The 7,877-nt window shown below is 42.5% G+C and overlaps 1 non-coding gene across 1 annotated transcript; it reads left to right on the forward strand.

The window, feature by feature from the left end:
• Window positions 1–6,927: 6,927 nt before the first annotated feature.
• On the forward strand, window positions 6,928–7,011 carry Trnal-cag. The gene has a single exon. It is a non-coding gene; the product is annotated as a tRNA-Leu (tRNA).
• Window positions 7,012–7,877: the final 866 nt, after the last annotated feature.

Genomic DNA, 7,877 nt, shown 5'->3' on the forward strand with positions numbered 1-7,877 from the left:
TGGGCTTCTGTAATATGCAGTCTACAGAGCTGGAGCCACCATAGTATGCAGTCTACAGAACTGGAGCCTGTAATATACCCCGGTCTACAGAGCTGGAGCCTATAGTACTGTATGCAGTCTGAGCTGGAGCTTCTATAATATACGATCTACAGAGGCTGGGGCTTCTATAATATGCAGAGTCTACAGAGCTGGAGCTTCTGTAATGCAGTCTACAGGCTGGAGCTTCTGTAATATGCAGTCTACAGAGCTGGAGCTTCTGTTATATGCAGTCACAGGCTGGAGCTTCTATAATATGCAGTCTACAGTAGACTACTATAATATGCGATCTGCAGAGCTGGGAGCTTCTGGTATATGCAGTCTGCAGAGCTGGGCTTCTATAATATGCAGTCTGAGCTGGGCTTCTATAATATGCAGTCTGGGGCTGGGCTTCTATATGCAGTCTGCAGGCTGGAGCTTCTATAATATGCAGTCTACAGAGCTGGAGCTTCTATAGTATGCAGTCTAGGCTGGAGCCTCTATAATATGCAGTCTGCACGGCTGGGGCTATTGCTAGCTGCAGTCTACAGAGCTGGGCTTACTAATATGCAGTCTACAGGCTAGAGCTTCTGCAATATGCAGTCTACAGAGCTGGAGCTTCTATAATATGCAGTCTACAGAGCTAGGAGCATCTATAATAGCACGTCTAGAGTGGAGCTTCTGTAATATACAGTCTACCAGGCTGGAGCCATAATATGCAGTCTACAGAGCTGGAGCTTCTATAATATGCAGTCAACCTGAGCTGGAGCTTCTATAATATACGGTCTACAGAGCTGGGTTCTATAATATACAGTCTACCAGGCTGGAGCTACTATAGTATAGTATACAGTCTACCAGAAACAAGACTTCTATAAGTATGCAGTCTACAGGCGGGCTATCGAGTATAGTATACGGTCTACAGAGCTAGGCTTCTATAATATGCAGTCTACAGGCTGGAGCTACTATGGTATAGTATACGTCTACAGAGCTGGAGCTTCTGTAATATGCAGTCTGGAGCTTGAGCTTCTGTAATATGCAGTCTACAGGCTGGGCTTCTATATGTGGTATACAGGCTACAGGCTCGAGCTTCTATAGCCTGCAGTCTACAGAGCTGGGTTTCTGCATAATATGCAGTCTACAGAGCTGGGCTTCTATATTATGCAGTCTACAGAGTTGGAGCTTCTATATTGTATGCAGTCTACAGAGCTGGAGCTTCTATAATATGCAGTCTACAGAGCTGGAGCTTCTATATTATGCTGTCTACAGGCTGGAGCTTCTACAATATGCAGTCTACAGAGCTGGAGCTTCTATAATATGCAGTCTACAGAGACTGGAGCTTCTATAATATGCAGTCTACAAATTGGAGCTTCCTATATTATTACGGTCTACAGGGCTGGAACTACTATAATTATGTATGCAGTCTACAGAGCTGGGCTACTATAGTATGTGGTCTACAGGGCTGGAGCTACTATAGTATAGTATGCAGTCTACAGAGCTGGGCTACTGTGGTATGTGGTCTACAGGCTGGAGCTACTGTGGTATGTGGTCTGGAGCTGGGAGCTACTGTAGTATGTGGTCTACAGAGCTGGAGCTACTGTGGTGTGTGGGGTCTACAGGCTGGAGCTACTATAGTATGTGGTCACAGAGCTGGAGCTACAATAGTATACAGTCTACAGAGCTGGGTTTCCTATAATATGCAGTCTCTACAGAGTTGGAGCTTCTATATATTATGCAGTCTACAGGCTGGAGCTTCTATAATATGCAGTCTACTGAGAGCTGGAGCTATAATATGCTGTCTACAGAGCTGGAACTTCTATAATATGCAGTCTACAGGAGCTGGGCTTCTATAATATGCAGTCTACAGGCTGGAGCTTCTATAATATGCAGTCTACAGAGTTGGAGCTTCTATATGCAGTCTACAGGGGCTGGAGCTACTATAGTATGGTCAGTCTACAGGAGGCTGGAGCTACTGTAGTATGTGGTCTGGAGGCTGGAACTACTATAGTATGTGGTCTCTACAGGCTGGAGCTACTATAGTATAGTATGCAGTCTACAGGCTGGAGCTACTGTAGTATGTGGTCTCAGAGCTGGAGCTACTATAGTATGTGGTCTGCAGAGCTGGAGCTACTATAGTATAGTATGCAGTCTACAGAGCTGGACTGCTGTAGTATGTGGTCTACAGAAGCTGTCATTTCGTGTCGTGCTTGGTGGTATCATTCATTACTGCGTGTCATAACAGTGTCATGGTGATGTTATGTCATGTCATGGGGTAACGTTGTGACACTAACCTGTTGGTACATTTATATCTCAGTGTGTAAGGCGCCGTGCCGTGGTGAATCGTGCAGAGCACCACTTGTTATCACACATGTCACTAGAGAGAAAAACAACAGGGTCGTCCGTAGCCAGATGAAAGACTCACCCACTCCATAATCCAAATCCATGTTGATAGAGTCCGTATCCGTGTTGTTGAACTATACTTATTTGTGGATCGTTTATATTCAACTCCTCTTTCTTTATCAACCGTTTATAAAAAAACCTACAATATTTGAAAAATTTTCCAACAACAAACAATAGGCTTTGACAGTACTTTGAAATATAAACAATAAACATAAAAAGCGTTATTCTGATCATTTATAATTAATAACAATCGCTGGAAAGAGTATTATTATTAAGTAAACATTATCTATATTCTTGTGGGTAAGACCAACTGAAGGTCATTGGTTTGATATAGCGCCAGTAAGCAAAAACTAAAACATGCCTTGATATTCTGGCACTTATGAACAAATATAAATCTTGGATTGGAAAAAAAAAAGGCAGGGAAATCCTGATATAAACAACAAGAAGAGTTCGAAACACTAGAGTATAAGGACGAAGAAGTTAAATCGTCTAATTCCCAGTGTCTTATCTCTAGTGATCTTGGGTAAATAAGCTCTCGTGTGTTATGGGTCAGGGAGCGTAGATATAAAATAAAAATAAATAATCAATGTTTGTTATATCTTATCAGTTATCATAACAGACTTTGGTGATGTATGAGATGATATGTTGTTGTTTATTAAAAGATAAGGTTGTGTTAAGAGGTGAAAGTGTTCAGTTTGTTCATTTCTTCCATCATCTCTTCTTCCTCCTACCCTACGTCACAACTTTCTTTTTCATCCTCCTCCTCCTCTTCCTCCTATACACTCCCTTATATCCTCTATTCTCCTAACTCCTCCTCCTCTTCCCTCATTCCTTTCTTCACGCTAACTAACTTCAACTAAAGCGCTAACATGACAACTTCAAAACAACCTATCCTAACCTAACCAAACGCTAACCTATCCTAACCTAACCAAATGCAAACCTAACCTAACGTAACCTTCCCATATTATTATTATAACAAAAACAACAACAGCAACAAAAATAACAACAACACTATCACCACCATAAACAAAACTAAACAACAACAACAACAACTACAACAATTAAAAGAGCAACAAGAATAACCACAAACAACAACACAACCATCCCTAGTGACGTCATTAGTAAATAAAGCACACAGCTGGCCCTTTAAACCAGCACAGTCTGACGCCATCTTAACCAGCCATCTATCTGTCTTAGTGTCTGTTAGTTTTACTTCCTGTTTGTCCCTTATTAAACCAAGACACTATTAAGTCTATTATTAAACCAAGACACTATTTATTAAGTCTATTATTAAACCAAGACACTCTAGTATTAGGTCCATTATTAAACCAAGACACTCTAGTATTAGGTCCATTATCAGACCAAGACACTCGATTATTAGGTCCATTATTAAACCAAGACACTCTAGTATTATGTCTATTATTAAATCAAGACACTCTAGTATTAGGTCCATTATTAAACCAAGACACTATTTATTATGTCTATTATTAAACCAAGACACTCTAGTATTAGGTCCATTATTAAACCAAGACACTATTTATTATGTCTATTATTAAACTAAGACACTCGATTATTATGTCTATTATTAAACCAAGACACTATTTATTATGTCTATTATTAAACCAAGACACTCGATTATGTCTATTATTAAACCAAGACACTCGATTATTATGTTTATTTTTAAACCAAGACACTCGATTATTATGTCTATTATTAAACCAAGACACTATTTATTATGTCTATTATTAAACCAAGACACTATTTATTATGTCTATTATTAAACCAAGACACTCGATTATTATGTCTATTATTAAATCAAGACACTCTATTATGTCTATTATTAAACCAAGACAGTATATTAAACCTCTCTGTATTAACCTTAAACTAGATCTATCAGTAATTAATTAAAACCTATAAAACCTAACTAATTAACCTGGTTTATCTTACATATACAAAAAACGAGTCTAAAATCAATTAAACCAGACACTAAAACCACGGGTTTATCCTACACGTGTCAGGTATGTTGTTAAAACCCCTTAATTGTTGACCACTTGAAAGACAGAAGAGCTTATACCTTTAAACCTTTCTGTAGCCATTCATTTACACCTGTTCATTCACACCTGTTGATTTACACCTGTTCATCTTTACTTGTTCATTTACACTTATTTACACCAGTTCATATACACTTGTTCATTTATACTTGTTCATTTACACCTGTTAATTTTTACTTGTTTATTTACACTTGTTCATTTACACTTGTTCATTTACACCTGTTCATTTACACCTGTTATTGAAAGTAAATTTGTAAATCTTGTTGTTGAGCTGAGTGATTTACAGATGAGTGTGTGTATATTTGTGTAAAACTTGGTGATTTACAGAGAATAACGTAAAATAGAATTAGTTATTGACAAAGAAAAACCCACTGACTCTGGTTTATTTACAAAGAATAACGAATCAAAACTCAACTAAACCAACCAATAAAAAAACCGCCAAACCCATCATTAAACCACTAAACCACTCGATAAAACCAGAATAATCAACAGATCTCCCCAAAACCAGCTAAATCTGCCACCCTTACACATCGCAGTGCCACATCTGACTCCCAGGTGGTGGCATTCGACCTGGGGTAAAGGCATGCTGTTGACTCCAAGTTGGCGCCAGGTAATAGTGCCAAGATTCCCAGCAGTTAATTCATCTTTGTTTAAGAGCATCACGAGGGTTTGTTTCCGTCAAGAGGTGAGAGAAGAGGAAGAAAAGGGGAGGGAGGGAGAGAGGAGGAAGAAAAGGGGGTAGGGAGAGAGGAGGAAGAAAAGGGGGTAGGGAGAGAGGAGGAAAAGTAGGGGAGAGGTTGAGGTTGAGGAAAAAAAGGGAGGGAGGAGGTGTCATAGAAGGAGAAAAGAAGAGGCTGAAGAAGAGGGGAAAAGAGGGGTGGGGGAGAGATGAGAGAAGAGAAAAAAAACGGGGCGAAGTGAGAGAGGAGGAGAAGGAAAAGAGGGGGAGGAGGGGGAAGTGAGAGGTGAGGACCATTCCCTGATGTAGTTTTAGGTCATTGAGGGAAAGATAACACATATGTGAGATCAACGCAGCTATTATGTGGAGGAAGGATCTAGCACATAAAAGAGGGCGGTATACGTGGGTGTAAGTGGGTGGCTGGGTGGGTGTAAGTGGGTGGCTGGGTGGAAGTGGGTGGCTGGCTGGGTGTAAGTGGGTGGCTGGTGGGTGGATCAGAAGGGTAGAGAGGGTGGAGAGGGGGGGGTCTGGGAGGACTGAAGAAAGGGGCTGGGGAGGGGGTGAAGAGGGCTGGGGGAGGGGCCGAAGAGGGGGCAGGGGGAGGGGGTAAATACTCAGAGTTAGGGAGAGAGCTGGGGGAGGGCTGGGGGAGTCTTCAGGCTGGGGAGGGCTGGGAGTGCTAAAGAGAACCTGGGTAGGGTTGAGGAAGGGCTGGGGAGGGCTGGGGAGGCTGGGGGAGGGAGCTAAGACAGGGATAGTGTGAAGCCTGTACACCATCGTCGTCAGCATCATCCTCAACATACTGAGGCGTGTCTGACGTCACTCGGGCTGCTGCCGAGGTGAGGATGGTGTGATCAACAAGGAGGGTGAGGGTGAAGGGGGGTAAGGGGAGAAGGGGTTAGGGGGAGAAGGGGGTGGGGAAGGAGGGGGATCAGGGAAGATGAAGAGTCACAAGATGTTTAGGGTCCTTAGGAGAGAGAGGGGGGAGGAGAGGAGGGGAATGGAGGGGAGGGGATACACAGGTGAGGGGAGACATTAGAGGACACTGTGGTTACGTGAGAGAGAGAGAGCGTCTGTGTGTGTGTAAGTACGTGTATGTATGTACGTTTCTCTGTATGTGTGTGTGTGTTTAGTCAGGAAGTTTACATTGAATCTTTGGCCTTAAGAAAAGCCAAACTGTCATGCCAACTGTAAACACCTGAAGTGATCATTAAACATGTGACAAAATAAATTACAGGTGTGTTAGTAAGGTACACCTGACCAAGCACACCTGAAAAAGTTAAGTAGGGTTTAAACTTACCTTGACACTTGATTTTTGGGGCTCATACCTACTATATATAAATGTCCTCCATACACACTCACACACACACACACACACACACACACACACACACACCCACACACACACACACACACAGGGTCTAAAACAGTATCGTGTCGTCAATACAACCCAGAAATTGCTTTATTAGGTCTGGCACTACGATTTAATCTGTGAAGAGGAAGAAGAAGAAGAAGAAGTCGCCACGAGCCTCTAAGAGGGGGGGGGGGTGGTCGCCCTCCTCTGATCATGTGAGAGGGAGTCAGGCAGGTGTTATGGTACCTGACCAGACCACGTGCGTTTGTTTTGATGAGCACAGCTGATTGAATGCTCTTTAAACCCGGGGGAAAGGTAGGGGCGTGTGTGTGTGTGTGTGTGTTGATGGGTGAGTTTAGTTGGTCACGTGCGAAGAAGAGAGAGAGAGAGAAAGATGTTTGTTTACATCTACAGAAACTACTAATCACTATGTCAGGATGGCCGAGCGGTCTAAGGCGCTGCGTTCAGGTCGCAGTCCGGTCTTCCGGGCGTGGGTTCGAATCCCACTTCTGACATGACATTTTGAGAAGGTCCTGGAGTGTGATATGACTCCCTTAGGGGTAGATGAAGGAGTGAGGGGAATGTGGAGTAGAAGAGGCAGGCACAGTGAGGGGGAGGAGGACAGTGGTAAATGCATCAGTTCCAACATTTATTCATAATTCAACAAGCATACCTTTACAAAGACGCTAATTAGTACAGGTGCAAGCAATGGTACAATCAATTAGTACAGGTAGAATAACAGTACCCCATGACAGTGACGCAATCAAGATATAGCTGTAATCCCTAATACAGGAATAACATCACATTATTCGATACAGAACCAAATACCTAAATCAATTAAATATTTTAGACGTCACCTGCAAGGCCTTGTTAATTAATAGCTAGGAATTACTGTACCTTTTACCTTAATTAATTTAACCTGTTCTGTGTATCAATAATGACAGTACAGGAGAAATACATTACCTGTACTTTATTATGTAACTGTAATAATACTAGTACTCTCTCTCTCTCTCTCTCTCTCTCTCTCTAGGTCATTTTTACACTTTCTCTCTCCCTCGTAACTCTCTCTCTCTCTCTCTCTCTCTCTCTCTCTCTCTCTCTGTGACTAACTCAACGGGGATTCGAACGTGGAAACAAAACACCATAAACCACCCTACCACGACACAAGACATCAACACACACACACACACACACACATCCCTGCTTGACAAACACCGCTCTGCACCATGAAGTAAGATTTAATGCCGTAGAGATAAGATTGTATTGGTGAGGGAGTCTCTTTCATGTGAGGGGGGAGGGAGAGGGAATGAGGAAGAGGGAGGGGGAGAGGGAAGGGGGGAGGGGGAGGGGGAGGGGGGAGACGCTTGACAGACCCAACACA

The sequence above is a fragment of the Homarus americanus genome, unplaced genomic scaffold, assembly GCF_018991925.1.
Source record: "Homarus americanus isolate GMGI-L3 unplaced genomic scaffold, GMGI_Hamer_2.0 scaffold14604, whole genome shotgun sequence".
NCBI lineage: Eukaryota > Metazoa > Arthropoda > Malacostraca > Decapoda > Nephropidae > Homarus > Homarus americanus.